The 15826-nt window shown below is 40.3% G+C and overlaps 1 pseudogene; it reads left to right on the top strand.

Moving 5' to 3' along the window:
* The first annotated feature begins 1968 nt into the window (after window positions 1–1968).
* Window positions 1969–14622, top strand: LOC121403678 (annotated as a pseudogene).
* Window positions 14623–15826: the final 1204 nt, after the last annotated feature.

Raw genomic sequence — 15826 nt, 5'->3', positions numbered from 1 at the left:
TTCGCTAGCGTTTGGCATTTTCGTTACTGCGCAAATTCACTAACGAACGCTGGCGTAGTTTCGCTAGTGTTACTTCGCACCCTTACGCCTGGCGAATTTTCGCTAGCGAAGTAACTACGCAAATTCACTAACGCGCGCAGTGTAGTGAACGCTACCTTTTACGCTAGACTTCCTTCACCACCTCAGACCTGGCGAAGCGCAATAGAGTAGATAGGGATTGCTTCAAAAAAAGTCAAAAAATTTTCTAAGTCCCAAAAAACGCTGGCGTGTTTTCTACATGATGGGTGATAGGCTGAAAAAGATCGAAAAAATTTTTGGGGCTCCCCTCCTTCCCCCCTACATTTCCTGACTCATGGCAACTTACCTAGACAGTGGGCACATGTGTAGGGCAAAATAAAATTTTTATTTGCTGAATTGAAGGTTTTCTAGGCATTTGTAGTGGTGATACGTATTCCTCCATTGAAATTTGAATTTCGCGCCGTATGCAAATTAGCCTTCGCTAGCGTAACTTCGCTTTACATAGCGAATCAACGCTAGCGCAACTTCGCAAACTTACGCTACCCCTGTGCGTAACTTCGGATTTTAGTGAATTTGCGGAGCGTTGGCGAAAATTCGCCTGGCGAATTGGGGCGAAGTGTCTCTCTCCCTTAATTGCCCATCTACATGATTTCTTTATACCCTGCTGATTAAATAATGTCTGGATGCTAGCTCAGTGACCACACCTATACATATATCAGAAAACAGCAGATAAAGAGGCTAAGCAGTGGCGTAACTATAGAAACAGACCCACACAGATGCAAGGGGACCAGGACTGTGGGGTCTGCTGCACATAAAGAGGGGTGAGGGGGTTGGTGGGGATACCACAGAAGTGCTGTGCTCGCCACGCCCCTTCTAACATTTGTTTGGGGGGAGGTGAATGCTAGTTACGCCACTGAGGCTATTTACTATACTTACTATGATTTGTGCCCTACTATTCATTTTGCAGACCATTGGCACACTGTAAAATGTTATGTGCTTGAGTCAATGTTAGTGTGTTAGACCATTTCACTGCTCTCCCCTCTTCCAGGCTCTTTGCGTCACTCCCCCTCCCTCAACTTGTTCCTGTGAGAGCGATGCATTCTGGGAGATGTAGTTCCTTCTGTACGTCACAGACAACTGTGCACTGCCTGCTTCCCCGTTGCTGTGTGTTGTCAAGTTTGGGAAGAATTCCTCCTGCCTGACCCCACCTCCATATGCCCCTACAGTGCAAGTCAGATAGTAACGCTGTTTATTGACGATTTCCTCCTTTGCTGCAGTAATGGCCGCCTTCCTTCTGCCTGATTTGCTGGTTTGGCTGTCACTCCACCTTCAGAGGTTTGTTTCTATTGGTCAAATGGTGAGACACTGATCACTGCTTGTGCTGCTGCTTTAGTTTGCCTATCACCTTATCACTACAACTGTGTTTAGCTGGAAGAACATTAGTATACAGTTCCTGTGTTGGATTCCATTAGTATTCTATTCTGTCCAAGATGAGAGGTGGGAGAGAATCCTGGAACAGACCTATACAAACCAGGGGACCCTGGCAGTGCTCTTTAGTCCAGGACACAGTGGAAAAATTACACAATAAACATCCACTCTGGCAGAAGAAACTCTTTTGGATGAGTCCCAAGCACAGCACTGAGAGAGCACTGGATGAAAAAAAGTCAGAAGTACCAGTCAGCCCACATCTACTTAATAAATGATACAATCATAATGGCAATACATCTGCTTTATATCTTTATAATACACAAAAGCCATGAATATCTTGTAAATGATTTCCTTATAAACGGTGAGTTCTGATGTCATCAGTTATAGACGGTGAGTTCTAATGTCATCAGTTATAAACGGTGAGTTCTGATGTCATTTCTGTCACATGACTTCCTAAAACTTGTGTATTATAATGAATAAAGTACCCCGTGTTGCAAAATATGAGGATATTAGAAGTTTCTAATATCCTTATATTTTATAAGAGGGGGTACTTTATTCACTATATATCGAGAAACCCACGATAGCAGTAGTAAGGAGAATGGAATTTGATTCCATTAATCTGTCTAGTCTGTCTAAAGCAGAATTTGTGTTTGAATGTTGTAAGTTAGTGTGCAATACACTGGTTATTTGGCAGGTCAGTTGGGGTCATAACGTGCCTTTACCCTTTAATAAGAACTAATCCCGTGCTGTCAAAATAAAGGCGAGGCTGGAGGTAAACTTGGGAGCAGGAAAGGCATCTGCGACTCCCACAGTGACTGCCTGGAGACCAGCCTAGCAACCACTGGAGAGAAGCCTGAAGCTGGCAAAGAAAGGCTGCTACTTGGGACTTCCACTAAGCTCTAGCTGTGTTTGTATCTAGCACTTTCTCTTCAATATCTGCTAACCACTTCATCTGAAGGCATGAATATTGTCCTCTCCCGGTAAGACAGCTACGATCAGAAACCAGGGGCGCTGGGGAGGGCAAAGGGTTAATAGCGCAGGGAGCTGCCATAGGGCTTCACCATATAGCTCTCAACTTGTGCCACTGAATCTTACTTACTGTGCATAATTGTATATATTTATTGCAAATCCCCCACTTGGGCTATTAATAGATTGTAAAAATGTACAGCACCACTCCATATACAGTAGTGCCATATAAATACATACAGTAAACTCAAGTGACAATGCCATTGTTGCACAGGCAAGCTGCAGTAAAAACAAGCCCTCTTATGCACTATGCTACACAGAGTCCAGCACTTTATTCACTGGTTGCTTCTCCATTATCTAGTAATGGACTGGAAAGCAGTTATGCTAGGAAAAATGCAATGGAGAAAGGGCCTTTTCCCAGGGATAGATGTTGTCAGGCTTGGCTTGTGAGTTGTGACCACTGAAGTGTGCTTTTTCATTCAAATGTGATATATCCCTCTCGATCTGCCATAAGCAGTGACTTTCCCATTCACATGAACGAGAAGAAGCTGCAGGTGGAAAAGGTGCATCGAAAACTGGGATTTTACCTCAGAGTATTTCAGTGGTTGATACATACAGGGGCGCTCCGCCAATGAGCCTCCCCTCCCGACAGGTAAGCCGGCGAGGGGGGGCGGCATTGCAGGAGCCGCCTCAGAAACGGCGCTTGATACATGGGGCAGATTTACAAAAGGGCGAACCTATATGTACCCGCCCTATTCAAATTGACCTAAGCGCAAAAGTAATAATGAAGTTTTGCGAGGTAGAAATGAACGCGAGTGAAAGATCGATATAAAATGGTCGCGCTGACGAATTAATACTAGCGAAATTTCACCAGCGTATGGCTACTGTGACGCAATTTAGCATTTCAGTGAATTAGTGTAGTGGTAACGAATTTACAACTGGCAAGTGTGGCAGAGCCTTCCCTGGCGAATTTTCGCCCTTTAGAGGTGATTTAGAGATAAATAGAGGATTTATGTAGTTGGTTTCAATTAGAGTCCCAACACCATGTAAATTATGAACATCCTTTGCTGGTCAAGCTTTAGATGAGAGTACTGAACATGTATTTACTATTTGCCAGCTCTTTTGGGGTTTGATTCCCTTGTTATAAAATGTCAACAAGTGGTCAGGGCATGAGATATACTGAAACTGATATGTATTTTCCTTTATGATTATTATTTTGAATAAATATTATTATTCTTTATATAGCACCAAGCTATTCACCAGTGTTTTACAGCTATATCATTCACATCAGTGCCTGCACCAGTGAAGCTTACAGTCTAAGTCCTTATCACATTTACGCACCTACTAGCATTACTTGTATCAGGAACCAATCGCATTGCCTGCATGCCTGTATGTGAATTGAGGGAGGAAACTTGGATGTGTACTTTAAAAAAATCTGTTTTTTTTTTCTTTGATAACCCAGTTTCTGTTTGACCAGTTGAACAAAGCATTCCAAAAGATTTCAATTCATTTATATTGACTGCAAAATTGGTATATGGCAAACAAATGCAAGAGGTGTGAATCACCCTATTCATTTGTGTTAATTCAGAACAGAGAGTAGCCTCACAGGATGTCTCCAAGTGTAAGGCTGTATATGCCATTGCCTAATCTTATCAATAAACCTTCTATGATTTTAAGAAAATGCTAACGTTTAACAATAAAATACTAACAATAAATAGTTAAGAATAATGGATCCCTAAGGGTCAGGGCACACAGGCAGATTCAGCGAGATTAGTCGCCCGGCGACAAATCTCCTCTTCTTTGGGGTCACTAATCTCCCCGAACCGAATGTAAATTGCCGACGGGATGGCACCCAGTGTGATTCGTTTTCCGAAGTCGCCCGAAATTGCCTCACGAGGAAACGAAGACTTCGGAAAAAGAACAGAAGATTGTCGCCGGGTAACTAATCTCCCTGAATCTGCCTGTGTGCCCTGACCCTAAGTGGAGAGGTGGTAGTGGCCTACTGGACCTGAAAGGGGTGGGGGGTCCATCTTAATGGTCAACTGGAGTAAAACTTGAAGTTGTTTACTGATTTTTCTGGAACTATCCCAGCATTTCTTTAAAGCTGGCCATACATGGGCAGATTTAGTCAGAAGGATCTTATTGGCTAACTAATCATCTTTTTAACAAACAGTTCATCTATCAATGGTAAACCATATGTCTGGGGAAAGAAAAATACTGCAGTCCTGCATTACTAGTGATACTGACAAGTTTCTATCAATTTAAAGGACCAGTAACATCAAAAACATAATGTTATCTGTCCGCCATTGCTACTCAGCAGCTACCAGTGCAGGGCAACACTACATTATATTCTCATTACTTTAAAACACTTTAATTTTTTGGTGTTACTGTTCCTTTAAGGAACTTGTCAGTATTATTTGAAGGACCCATCCCTGTCCCTGGAGTATTGATCCAGCAAGCTTTTGGTGGAGCAAGACATTTTGAGATGGTTTATGTCCTTTTTAAAGTATTTTGCAGCAACAGTTTAGCTTGGCTTAGATATACAGTACTAGCATTCAATATAATGCATTGTTAACTTTTCTCATTTTAGGGATGCTCAGGTCAAAATTATGGAGACCACTGTGGCCAATGCAGAAAAGTACTTTGGGCAGTTCTGCTCTGTGCTAGCATCCTACACACGTAAAACAGCAAAACTAAGGGATAAGTCTGATGAGCTTGTTAAGAACCTTATAGACTTCGCTAACACTGAAAACCCAGAGTTAAGGACTGCCCTTAAAAACATGGCGGAAGAGTTGGCAAAAATACAAGACTATCGGCATGCACAGGTATGTCTTGGCTGAGACAGGCCAGCAAAATATATCAGCTAAGAATCTAGTCAAAAGAAGATTGTATGTGTCAGTGATGAGTACCCATAATGTGTTGCATAGTTTTTAACTCAGAACATGTACATTTGTTTCACCCTGTTTTCTTGACATCAACTGAAGTGGCAGGGCGAGCTTTGTCACCCGCATTTAAATCTTCGCTACTGCAGCATTCAAATAACCACTGAAGCTACTGTCAGATCTAGGGAATGTAATGTGCAGTGCTCAAATATATCCTCTCATCTTCCATATGGGTATAAAACCTATTGGCTTTCCTAAACCATATGATCAATAATACTGTTCCAACTAAAGATAGGTGCTATATACATGTAAAGGTGCCCATACACTGACAGATCCGCTCGTTTGGCAATGTCGCCAAACGAGCGGATCTCCCTCCTTCAGGTGGGCAATATCGGGCTGATCCGATCGTGGGCCCTAGGGCCCAACGATCGGATCCTAACGATGCCTTAACGAACGGTCGGATCGTGGGAACGCATCAACGAATAGATGCGGCCGCGATCCGACGGGATTTTCTGTCCCATCCGATCGAGATCTGGCCGACTTTCCCGTCGGGGGGCCCCATACACGGGCCAATAAGCTGCCGACACGGTCTGTCGGCAGCTTTTATCGGCCCGTGTATGGCCACCTTTAGTTCATCTGCTTAGGGTTACAGTTTCCAGATCATGTAAAAAAAAAATCAAGTGTGGGAGAGGAATGCCTATGCAAGCCCCCACAGCATCTGGGAACTAAGTGTGTATTCTGCCTCCCTTTAGTTCCAGTCCTGATGAATCCCAGTATTTTTAAAAATGTAAACTATATCAATGAAAACACTACAGAACTGTACTAATCACATACATTGGTATGGTAGTTTTTTACTGCAATGTACTGCAAGACTATGCAAGCCCAAAGTGATCTTGAAGGTTGCTTTGAAAACTGTATTGTGCACACAGAAAAAGAGTTTACTGCAATTTTGCAAGAGTGTATATGGATTGGCAATTTCATAGTTCTTTTCACTATAGTGCACTGGTTTGCTAACTTCTGGCAAATAATTTTTAAACTTTTAAGGTTCAAGCTCTTAACTGAGGTCAACAACTGTCCATGTCCCTCATATCTCATAAGAAGTTTAGAAGTGTAGGGAAAAATATTATCCTGTTGTAGTTCCACGGGTATCAGTAGCAACAAATACAGTAAATGTTCCCCTTAATATTACCCCAGATGAACTTCTGATTGGTGCCTCTCATCATCTACCAGGGACCCTCATATGGCAGCCTTCTTTTCAGTTTGGAAACCTTCATTTAGACCTACTTGTGTTGATAGTAGTCAGTAGAAAAGTAGAAAAATCTTGGGTTTCTTAGTAGAACTCACCAGTTGTGAAGGATGGTCCAGGTGCACCGCCCTGAACCCTCAGCTTGGGGAGCGAACCACTGTATACAGAAAAAGGCAGGCACTAGCAGAGACCAGTCTTCTAGGCTCATTCAGTAGTTTGTTTCAGTACACCTGGATACAGCCTTACGCGTTTCATATCACTCATAGGCTTCATTTAGACCTATCTTGCCATTTCAAGCAAGTAGTAGATATAGAGACTCTATGTGCATGCTTCACACAAGACAAATATTATTCAGGGATAGCGCATGCTTTACTCTTTTAAAGTAGAACAAATTTTAATATCGCTAGGGGGTGATGTTTGCCACTTCCTTTTACCCAAGGCCAACACTCCTTTTTCTTTAACCATTTTAACCATCAAACACCAATCTTTTGAGTTCTCTCTTGTACCACCCTGAGCAGGTTTATGTGCAGTATAGTAATTCTAGAGCGATAACTGTACTATGCATGAGCCAAGCTTCAGTTGGTACAAGAGACACCTGGTGCTATAGGAGAAAGTGATTTTACTCACTGTGGATGCACTCAGCAATTTTAACCTTCAATCTATTTTATGTTAGTGCTATACAGGGCTGATTCTCAGCCTCTGTATAAACTGACACCAAGAATCTGCAGGCCTCCGCTTGTGTGTCTGCACTCATAGGCACTGTGGGTCCCAACAAACGGAGTGAACTCACGCATTTCTGTTCTGAAATCGACACCTATGCCTGAGAGTGCAGACATACAAATGAACAAAGGCCTGCTAATTGGCTGATTCTTTGCTTACATTTATATGCAGGCCGAGAATGAGCCCTGTATGGCCCTTCAGACCAATTTGGCAGCTTATCTGCCCAGGCCCGGACTGGCAATCTGTGGGTTCTGGCAAATGCCAGAGGGGCTGCTATAAGGTGCCATAGAAAGTCAGTATTTAGTGGGCTGGTGTGGGCTGATTGGGCTTCTGTGTGGGCTGATTGGGCCTCTGTGTGGGCTGATTGGGCCTCTGTGTACCTGAAATGCCAGGGCCTATTTTAATTCTCAGTCGGGACCTGTATCTGCCCATGTATGGGGCCCTCCGACATCCCACATCAGGCCGAAAACCAACCAAATCAATGAGATCGATTAGGCAAGTTTGCTTTTCCTGCCGGATCAAGGTCCGCATCTCTGCGTTGATGTGGTCTTCGATCCGACTACCGGCATTACAACAATTATGATCCAATCGTTGCCCCATAGGCTAAATGATCAGTTTAGCTTGATATTTCCCACGTCTAGGTTGGCATATGGGTGAAAGATCCACTTGTTTGGCAACCGCAGATCCTATAATGTTATGGCCAGCTCTTGTTCTGCAGCAGGGATGTCCAGTCTGTGTGGGAAGGACAACTTCCAGCTTCCCAAATTTCCCAAATCCAAATTTATTTCCTGAATAAAACAATATTAAGGGTATGCAATTAATATTATAATTTGTTTAAAATCTTGTTAATCTTGTCCTGACATAAACCCTTATAATAATTTAGTTTGGCTAAAAGACTTTTATGTTTAGTGACTTTATGTTTAACTTTTAGGTGGAGAGGCTGGAAACAAAAGTGGTAGATCCAATGAAATGATATGGAACCTTAATAAAAGACATAAGGGTATGTAGAGTGTCTGCCTCATTTGCAGTAGGTATTCTGGAAATGTGTCCCCTGCACATCACAATATGCTGTATATTAGGCTAGCAACATGTAAAATCCACATTCCATGTTATTTATATTTTGTCAGCAGGAGATTTAAGATCAGGTCTGTAATATGTAAAATGTGTCAAGCATTTTCTAAACCATCCTGTAGCATCAAACCATAGTTCTTAATTAACTTGATATAGGTGTGACAGTCATGGGGGTTTGTAACATGTATTAATTATTTTCTCTTCTATATTCCCATCAGGCAGAAATCAAAAAGTTCAACTCAGTCAGGAACAGAGAAATAAAGGAATTGGAGAAGCTGGAGAAATTACGGCACAGAGCCCCATCTGACCGCCATATTATTGTATCCTTGTCATTGTAAAATACTGCAATACAGTTACACTCACAATGTTTCTCACTGATTATAGACATAGTAGCATAGTGTTGCTCCGTGTTGGCCATAAATCAAAATAGGAAAATATAGAATGATACATTTTGTTAATTAACTTAGATTATAAAATGCAACCTTCCTTGGCAACTGAAAAACATACAGCAACTGAAAAATATATATATATAATATAAATCTGATATGTGTAAAATCCATTCCCGAATATTGATCAGCTTCCGTAAACTGGGGTTTTTCTGCAGAGATGACAGCAGTAGGTAAAACTCTTGAGAATTGTTACATGTGCAATAGGTCTAATGGTTTATCAGGGTACAGATCCCTTTTAGAGAACTGGCAAACAGCAATATAATGAGCTTTTTGCATGATCTCCACCTCATACAGCAGGCAGCATTTCAAACAATTGATTCCACTGGTTAGGTTCAGATATTTTCCATGAAAGTCTATGGAGGAGCAGCTTGCTACCAAGCTGTGCACCATTGTTTTTATATGATAAGTTAGCAGAACAACTGAGATAAAGACAAGCTACACAAAGGAAGTTCCATACGCAGAGTCGAACTGGTGTACTTGGTCCCCACCGGGTACCCGACTCCAGGGACCACCACCCAGCCACTGGCACTAGCTGCTTCTGTTCCCCCTTCAACCAAAGATGCTACTTACTTTGCAGTTAAAAATGAATGATGGTGGTGTGTTCCAGAGTGAATGCCTTGTAGCAGAGTGCAGAGCTGTTTGCAGGAAGGGCCCAATAGGGCCAGGTGTCCTGGTGGTCAAGTTTGACCCTGTCCACACCAAATTTATAGCTAATGGGAGTAGAAAAAAGCTGAAAGTCTGCTTCCCAAATGCGTGAGAGTCCCTGGTAGTGCTGTGCAGGAGGTGGGAGGGAGGTTTGTGGCTATGGCCTGGGTTGTCAGAGGGGCTTCATTCTCCTTTAAAATGTGTAAGTGCATTAACAGTGCATATACTGTATTTTGAAACGGGATGGAGGCCCTTGTGCAGTTGCTAATGTTATATGTATATATTATGTTCTGAAGCCTCACTGTCTAGAAAATCAGTTTAGATCTACTCTACATCTGGAAAACTGTTGGGCAGCACACTTGAAACATCCTCATTAGATGTAGCATTGTCCAGCAAGTGTAACATTGACTTTAAAAAGTAGAATGATGTTTCTCATCCATGCTCTTTAATTGGCCTAGTTGTAGTGCCTTCATTAATTCACTTTCTTAATTTAAATGTCTTCCACTGAAACTATTAACAGAGGGTAATTTAACTACTCTAGGCTAGAGAGCTTGCATATAGAATTATGTTTTTGTTTGTTTTTAAATCTTCTACAAAGGAAATATATGCTTTTTAGAGAAGGCTGTTATGTGATATATATGTATATATTTGTACATTGTAGTGTTAACCATGCACTTTATATTTACTGATCTGTATATATATATATATATATATATATATATATATATATATATATATATATATATATATATATATATCATATTTTGACTGCCTGTTTCCTGTAGCCATTAAAACCTGTTTAGAATGAGTTAGAAGTAATTAAATAGGAAGACTCTAGGGTAAATTATACCATTAACAGCAATGCAGCTATAGGTCTCAGGGGATATAAAGCAGGGGAAAGCTTTCTGGTTATTCCTTAACTCTCTTTTCCAGTCTCAGGTGAGTCTGCCGATGAGTATCCTACAGGGCTACATGTCTTAAAGTATTTTAATTACATATAAAACAAAAGGAAAGTATAACTAGATAATATAACCAGCATGTTGCAAGGGTGAAGCAACTACTATTCATATAATGTAACATGTTTGTCCCCCAGGCTAATGCTTAGATTATAACAGGGTCCCATCAGGAGAAGACAACATCAAAGACCTGATACAATCTTCATCCAATGTGACTTTCAAAATTGTCCTATAGGTAGTATCTGGCAAATCCAATATCAGTCAGGCAGGCCATCATTGTGATTCAACACATGGAACAATAAGTTTCCCAGTCAGTCTATTGTAACTAATAATTAGCTCTGTGGTTCTGTATAATTTAGGCCATTCTCTGATCCACGCCAGCCAGTTATGTTCTGAAGCCCCCTCTGCTTAAAACACCATTGCCTTTCAAGTGAGTCCTGCCTTTCTTAATTTGGAACTGCTACACAAAAATAACTACAATTGGGAGTTATAATTGTGTGATAGAAATCAGGTTACTGTCTGATATGTCTAGGAGAGTGAGAAGGATGCTATAGCGGCTAGCCCTAAAAAATATTGAGATTTGGGGAAATATAAATTCAATCCCCAAAATATTAGGTCCAGGAGATGTCACAAGAGAAACAGCTGTGTGTCCTAAGGTCACGTGTATTGGCAACCCGCTTCATGTGGAAATCAGCACTTCTTAATTGTAGGCTAGGGCTGTGGTTGTATATATATATATATATATATATATATATATATATATATATATATATATATATATATATATATGTGTGTGTAGCCTATATACACCTAGGCTAGATATCTATGATGTTTAACTTTTTTTTCTTTATAATTCTGTAAGCTCTGTTTGCAATAGCAGAAAACAGTAACTAGAAACAGAAAACAGAACTAAAGTCCATCAAGGAACAGAGACTGTTGAGAGCATAAACTTTAGATGGCTGAGCACATACATCTTATAGATTCACCAGCAATGCATATTTGTTCCAATATCCCTCAGAGAAAGCAAACACTTTCTAATTGTGCAGCTTGTACCAGACTTCATTGACAGACCAATGTGTCACTCATTTATTTTAATGAACTCTAATCCATCTTGCCATGGAATAAGGTGGAATAAGGTGCCAGCTAAATTGGTTCCATGACCTGTTAACAATGAGAAAACTTTGGAATCAGCACAAGTTTTAAATGATTTATTTTCAGAAGACACTATTTAAACTGAGCACTCTATTGTTAGCTACTTGGGAGAAGCTTTTTATTTGTTTTGCTGTGTATTAGTATGTTTGGGTGACCAGAATTTGTCAGCTGTGCCTCTCTGTGCCTCCTCATCCTTTCATTCTCTCCTCACTGTCACTGTCATCTAATCTGTTCCTTATCTCCCCCTTTCCACCCCATCTTCCACAATTCCCTTGTATGTGTTTCTAAGCCTTCTATGCTCTGGCAATATAAGATGTCAGTCCCCAGGCAGAAGTGCACTGCAAATAATGATCACACTTTTGTGGGGGCACCGTAAATAAGGCCTACAATGGCATTCAGTAAAATAAATTCACATAAACTCATCACTCATTTGTAATGATAGATGAGAAATTGCACCAGTGCAGTTGTCCATAACATCCAATCAGATGCTTTCATTTTTTAACTGGTAGTGGGGTCAAATAAAATGAATTTATTCATATGGGAAACAGCAACTTAGGCACAATTTAGCACCTAAAGCACCTGATTCTTTAGAAGCAAACGCAGAGTGCCTATTGACACAGGCACTGAGTAAATGGTGGAGCTACTGCCTGGTCTGGGAGGAGTTTCTAGGTTGTGCACATTCAATCTCATTCAATAGACCCAAAATGAAAGTTACGTTTCAAATGTTTTTAAAAATGTGCTTCATCCCAAATTTTCCAAGCAAAATCCAATGTTCAGAAAGCTTCAGTTAATGCAGCACGTACCACTCAGCAGCTGGAGGAGGTCATTGATAATTTCCAGCTGCAGAAGATCAAGGACATACAGGTACTCATTCACATAATATCTTACATACAAATATTACACTGGTTTTGCTTGTGCCATCCACCTGAACTACTGCTTCCAGTATCAGTTGGGAGCCAGTGGGCAAATGCATTCACTCTATGTAAAACATAGCTTTCTTCTTCTTCTTCTGCTTCGCTTGTGATTCATATTTGGATGCAATAAAAGATTTTTGTTTGGCATTTAGTGACAGCACCAAGTCTGTACAAGTCCAACAGCAAACTCAAAGCAGACATCTTGCTTTAAGTAAACACTGTTGTTACAGTTTACATATGGGTCAGTGGGTAGAATCAATCTCTCTTTACAGATAATGGGTTTAAAAATACAAATAAAACTGTATGTATTACAAAAAGAAAAAGAGTGGATGCAACCAACCCCTGCAGATAACTAGACAAAAAAGCTTGTTTTCTATATGCATACCACCAAAACTGATTTGAGGTTGTAGTTGTCTCAGGCTAATGCCAGAAATTTGCTCTTATACACAGGCAGAGAATCCACTCCTACCACAAGAATCAGTGACTTTCTGGCCTGCACTAAGAACCATTGTGTTGGCTCGGGTGCAGGCAATGTGGCAGATTTTGGTCAAGATGCATACTTGTGTTTTAGTGCCGAAATCCGATGGGTGTGACTGCAACCGGGCTGAGGGGCTGATTCTCTTGGTATGAACGTATTCTTTGCCTCTGTATAAGCACATAAATGACACACAGAGCATTAGCCTTTTAGTATATGAACAGTAAGTTGAGTATAAAACCTTTAGCATTCATACAATGGCTGAACAGATTGGCTTTATTACACTCTGCCCTCATCTCCTCATACACAACCTCCCCGCCCCTACACTCATCTTAGGACAATCTATTGGCCATACAGTTAGAGCTGAGTCACACATAAAACCATTCTTTCTAATAGCCCCTGGAATGCTTGATCAGGAAAACGTCCATTCTATCTCTGTTCCTTAAGCTCCTAAAGCATCATTTTCTAAAGGAAGCATTTTGCTATTTTCCTTTACAACTAGACAATCCCCATCCCATAGTGTTCTCTCTTTCTAATAGATTGTAAGCACTTTGGGGCAGGCACCTAATCCTTCTTAAATATTATCCATGTCTAATTTATAATGACTGTAGCCCTGTTCAACCCTTGCAAAGCACTGCATACATTTTTTACTTAATAAACAAATAAATATATATAACACTTAGGGGGTTTATCAATATCGGAAAAGTTCTCACTATTTCCTGAAAACTACTAACCCGCATGAGCTTTCCCCCCCAATTTATCAATATATTTTCACACACTTAGTGGATGCTTAGTGCTTTTTTTGCACATAATGCTTTATTTCTATGTCAGTCTCTCTATTTGCATTAGTGCCTTGTATGTATTAGCACTAAGGGTAAAAGGTTTTTAATAGGTGGAGTTTCTCACTATTTATGGGTGGTTAGCAGGGCTGTTCCCTATGCTTCTGAGGAAGTGGCGTGAAGCCACGAAACGCGTCAAGTGTGGGGTTTTGTTTCAGTACTGCGGATAATTAACTATTATTAATGTATTAAAAAAACAAGATTTTTAAGACCCGAAGTTGCCTGGTGCTCGGTGAGAAATTACAAGTTGCTACCCACTGAATTCTTGACAGGCACCCAATAAAACAGACAAACTGCAAGAAAATCACCCATGTGACCTTAGATACATGTCTCCTTGCTTTTTCAATTAGCTGTGAATATTTCTAGTTGCTAATTACTGATGCACTTATGTATCTGTTTTAAATCTACAGAAAATTTTCTCAGACTTCCTGACAGTAGAAATGATTTTCCATGCTAGATCCCTTGAAGTCTTTACCAGCGCATTCCAAAACTTGCAAGAGTGTGACCTAGAGAAAGGCATGGAGGTAAGAATGGAACATACGTTATGTGTGCTCATTTAGGGGTACGGATACAAATCATATATTGTATATACTAGGGAAAGGCCACCAACACTACCACTATTTGCACAATCATCAGCTCTCACTGTAACTTCCCTGATTTAACCAAGTCTTCAGAATCTTTAAACCAGAGAATTAAATGAAGTAAATTTCAAGTCTGTCGATAAACTTGATATATGAATGGAGATATTTTTATACAGGTTTGTGCATTTCTTTTTTTGTTGTGGCACAGGATTTCCGATCAAAGATCCATATTAACACTGGGAATGGGCCCAGGAGTTATAGGGGGCCCCATAAGACCTAAATAAAGAGCCATTTTAACATATATTGGTAAAACAGGGCAACTTCTGGATATGTTGGGGGCTTAAAAATTAATTTGCTGTGGGGCCCAGTAACTTCTAGTTACACCACTGATGGGAACACTGGACACTACCTTTAAAGGGACAGTAAAACCAAAAAATTAAAGTGTTATAAAGTAATTAAAATATAATGTGCTGTTGCCCTGCACTGGTACAACTGGTCTGTTTGCTTCAGAAACGCTATTATTGTGTGTTTATAAACACACTGCTGTGTAGCAATGGCACTAACTGAAGTAGGGCTAAATGGCACAGGTTAAATAGCGGGTAACAGATAAACTTCATTATATTCTACAGAGTTTATCGGCTATCTGCTGTGTAACCTGAGACTTCTCTCGTTCAAATGGCTGCACCCTGTCTAAACAGAAGCTTATTTATATTAACTATAGTAGTGTTTCTGCAGCAAACACACCAGTTGTACCAGTGCAATGCAACATTACATTGTATTCTAATTACTTTAAAACACTTTCCTTTTTGGTGTTACTTTACCCTGTGGATGTTACATCGGTATATGCATCAAACTTGTGCAATTGGAGCACAGGAAATAATACAGTCTCCACTACGACAAACCTACACAATCGCATATTAAAAGTACATGGTTTATTTTGTACCACACAATTGTGGATTTAGTTCCTGGCCCAGCTTTATCCATTGTTTATATACAACACAAGATAGAGAAATGCTTTAAGTTCGTTCTTGGCATCAGAACACCAGTTAAGCAATAATTCCTGCCAGCTTCTGTTCATTAATACTTTATAAATAGCTACAACGCATGCTCATATATTTAAAGTTCTTCAATTGACGAACAGCTTCAAGTCATCTGTGACAGACTGATTACAGAATACACAATATAAAAATAAGTACACTATGCAAACCTGTGTGGAGATATTTATGTACATACATATATTTATATGTAAATATCAAGGAAGTGGCACACCTCCAAAAAATATTCTCTCTTCTGTGTAAACATCAGACAAGTCTGATACACACTGTTCCACAAATGTAATGCATTGTCATCATTTGAACAGTAACATTGACCATTTATATTGGTTCCACTGTGCACCCAGTAAGTTAAGGAATCTAGGCTTTAGTTTAGTAAGCTCCCCTGCTTTTTGTGCACAGGCACTTCATTCCATTTTAAATTATCAGCTA

The sequence above is a fragment of the Xenopus laevis genome, chromosome 4S (genome assembly GCF_017654675.1).
Source record: "Xenopus laevis strain J_2021 chromosome 4S, Xenopus_laevis_v10.1, whole genome shotgun sequence".
NCBI classification, from domain to species: Eukaryota; Metazoa; Chordata; class Amphibia; order Anura; family Pipidae; genus Xenopus; species Xenopus laevis.
Note: the sequence above shows the minus strand (reverse complement) of the source record. Positions and strands in the feature narration are given on the sequence as shown.